The sequence below is a fragment of the Sarcophilus harrisii genome, chromosome 5 (assembly GCF_902635505.1).
Source record: "Sarcophilus harrisii chromosome 5, mSarHar1.11, whole genome shotgun sequence".
NCBI lineage: Eukaryota > Metazoa > Chordata > Mammalia > Dasyuromorphia > Dasyuridae > Sarcophilus > Sarcophilus harrisii.
Window position 1 is genome coordinate 125,506,165 of NC_045430.1, and position 3,697 is coordinate 125,509,861.

General features: G+C 35.5%; 1 pseudogene; it reads right to left on the reverse strand.

The window, feature by feature from the left end:
- Positions 1-379: 379 nt before the first annotated feature.
- On the reverse strand, positions 380-1,342 carry LOC100923885 (annotated as a pseudogene).
- Positions 1,343-3,697: the final 2,355 nt, after the last annotated feature.

Below are 3,697 nucleotides of genomic sequence, written 5' to 3' on the forward strand. Positions count from 1 at the left end.
CTATATTTAACCAAACTGGAATAATGACCCTGTAAGATAGCATTTTCTTCTTTTCTTACTGGAAAGAACCTTTAAATCAATTTAATTCAAGTTAGAAAACATTTACTGAGCATTTTCTGTATAAGGTCCTATGATTTGAAATGAAAAAATATTGGAACGACATGAATGATGTTAATTAAAACTATGAATACAGTGACTTTATTGATGGTACACAATATAGGATACTCTAGGCTTCTCCTCCCTCTTACAGGGGTGGCTTTGGGACAACAATGTTAATGGGGTATGGGATCCCCAGTATAGGAACATAGGTTAGGGATGTGGGCTCCCTAATGATAGAACAACATTTTTGGTTGAGGATAAAGATCCATGGTTTCCCACTTTACTCCTTGGAGGCCATGTGAACCATGAGATCCATTACACATAGTCTTTGCCATCCAAGGAAATGACAAAATGGTCCTTGAGGGCAATACCAGCACCATCATCAAAAGTAGAAGACTGGGTGTTGCTATTAAAGTCACAGGATACAACCTGGTCTTTTGTATAGCCCATGATGCTCTTCAAGGGTCTATATGCTGCTTACTTCACCACTTTCTTGATAATATCATATTTGGCAGATTTCTCCATGCATCAGGTCACATTCACAAGAGATACATTGGGAGTGGGAACATGGAAAGCCATGACTGTGAGCTTTCCATTCAGTTTAGGTATAACCTGCCTACAGCCCAAGTAGCACCAGTGGGAGCAGAGATGATGTTTTGGGAAACACCATATCCATCACACCACAGCTTCCCAGAGGGGCCATCTACTGTTTTTCAGCATAGAAGTAATGCCATGAACTGTAATCATGAGTCCTTCCACAATGCCAAATTGTCATGAAAGACCTTAGCCAAGGGTCCCAAGTAGGTGGTAGTGTAGGAGGCATTGATGACAATCTGAAGGGGATTTTTCTCATTCCCATCAGGAACATTGGGACATCAGCAGAAGGGCAGAGATTATGACCCATTTAACTCCACCCTTCAAGTGAGCCCCTGCCTTTTCCAAGGTGGTAAAGATGCCAGAGGACTCTAAAACATACTTGGCTCCAGTAGCTCCCCATTTAATATTGGTAGAATGCTGCTCCTGGAAGATCATAATGGCTTTCCCATTGATCATCAGTTTTTCATTCTGAGCTTTGACAGTGCCCTTGAACTTGCCATGGGTGGAATCATACTGAAACATATAAATCATGTAGTTAAAGAAGAGATCAAAAGATGGCCACAGTGTCTACTCTGCCTAAATCAAATACAGCCCTAGTCACTAGGTGTCCAATATGGCCAAATCTGTTGCCTCCCACCTTCACCATTTTGTTTCAGGGATGTTACCAAAACAGCAAGTCTTGGCACCGAGCTTAAGAGAAGAGCTGAGAGCCACCAATATTGTTTTGCAATTCTTCTCAGTTACAACAGAGAAGCACTAATATATGGTACTAATGTTTAATAGTTTTTAGAAGTAATAGAATTTACTTGTGAGCCATGTATTCCAAATTATTTGATCATTCTTATGTTATTTGGATTCAAAATGATCAAAATGATGAATGTTTTTGGCTACCATAGCTCACAAGAAGGCTATTGTTTAAGTCATGAAGGCTTTGCAATTAACTATATTAGAATAAGGAGCTTCCACGTGATAAAATCATGAATCTTTTGAGTATGGAAATATTTTAAATTGAAAATTTTGTTTTTTCCTCATACTATCCCCAACAAAAGGCATTAGTATATGGTAGTTTTTACTTTATACTGATAAAGCCATACTATGAGATCAAGGATATGACTGTGGTCCACTATACATTTTTTAAGAACTAGATGGAAGAATGACTAAAAACTATGGAATTATAGAGATTGGGAGATAAAACAGATTATCTGTATATAATAGTATGGGAGAGTTGGTGGATGTAAATGTATCAAAACCAAAACAAAAAAGTAGCTCTTATAACTCTTTACTAGAAATCAGATTATTCTAACCCTGCTTATCATTCCGATTCTCCCACATATGTATCTTATTCCTTTTATTGCTCAGCTCACTATATCACAAACAATATGTTTCTTTTTCCCCTCTTGCTTTTTTTTCAGCATTTCAGTCTGAGGGCTTAAGCAGATGGTATTTCTTAGCAGCAACCTAAATGTGGAAACTTAAGTTGAGACATAGGCTGACGTAGCTAATTCTAACTATAATTTTTAAATAACAAAATCAAAACTCACAAATTAACATTCCTTTCATCTGTATTTCATTGCCCAATTTATCTCAAAAATTTAGGTAATGGAAAGATGAAGAAGGAATGTTATCAATTTGAAGTGGATAGGGAATCAATATAGTATAGTATAGCAGAAAGCAGGCTGAATTGGAAGCGAAGGAACCTGAATTTGGATCTAAGTTTTGACACTTTTTAACATCAGTGTGACCTCAAGGAAACCACTTATCCTCTCTCTCTAGGGTCTTTTTGTAAATGAGGGGGTTTTGACTAGATGACTTCTGAAATATATAATTCTCTTTTACAAAGAAAAAATATTCATCTTTCTCCCCCCCCCATTCTAGTAGCAATAATGCCATGAACAGCACTCATCTAAGTAGACTATTTGTTCCCCATTTCCTTATTTAAAATAGTTTACTAACCATAAGTCATCTATAAAAGAATAAAATTGAAGTCTTAATATCTTCATCTAACTTGTTTACAATCAAGCTTATATTTATTCTTTTGATCTCATAGTATGGCATTATTCAGTATAAAGTAAACCTCAGTATAAAGTGGACCTCAGAGAATTATACATGAGGTTCTAAGATCAAATTATCCCAAATGACTAGAATATGATTGTGGTTCTCTGAGGAGAAGATAATGTCTGAGTATAGCATTTTATCCATAGTGAAGTAAGTTCACAGGTACTTAATTTATATACTGTAATAACCATAGCTATGAAACTGGACTGCAGACTTTTTAATAGACACTAGTTTCATATATACATGTCAGGTGCATTGGATAAATCCCTTCATTATGGTATTCTTGTCAAAACCATTCCAAATGAGCAAGTTTCCCTTATCATTTTTTATTGCATTATACTGTATGGGCTGCCTAGACTGTTCTTGTGTTTTGAAATTAGAAATAGGCATTCTCATTGGACATATTTATGAATTTTCCTATCTCATATATAATGCCATAATAATGTCACTTTAAAGTATGTTGCAGTTTAAGGCAGAAATGACATCCATTTGTACCTGATGTCTTCAGGTGCTAATAAAAATTACCTTTTTTTTTTTAAGTTCATGTTTGTTTTCAAAAGAAAGTTTACAAATAAATCGAACTTTCTGTGTGGGGTGAATAAGTGAAAGAGAGAATTTGGTGGTTTGAGAAAGGTGACTGGGCACTCTGAGCAGATGACCAGGCACTTTATACAAATTTATAATTTTAAGAGTTTGTTTTCTGAGTTATTTTATAGAAGTGTATGAGGGGGGTATTTGTTACTCTCCCTCAACCCTAGCCTAGTTGATGCGGTTGATATTACAGATGTATTATCTATTTGTTAATTGTAATCCAACAATAAGTTGTCCCTACTCTATAATATCTTTACAAAACATTAAGATTTATTATCTTTCTTATTGATTCAGGAAGGAATGGTGACATTAAATAAACAATAATGCACCATGTCTTATAGGTGTAGATGGAGAA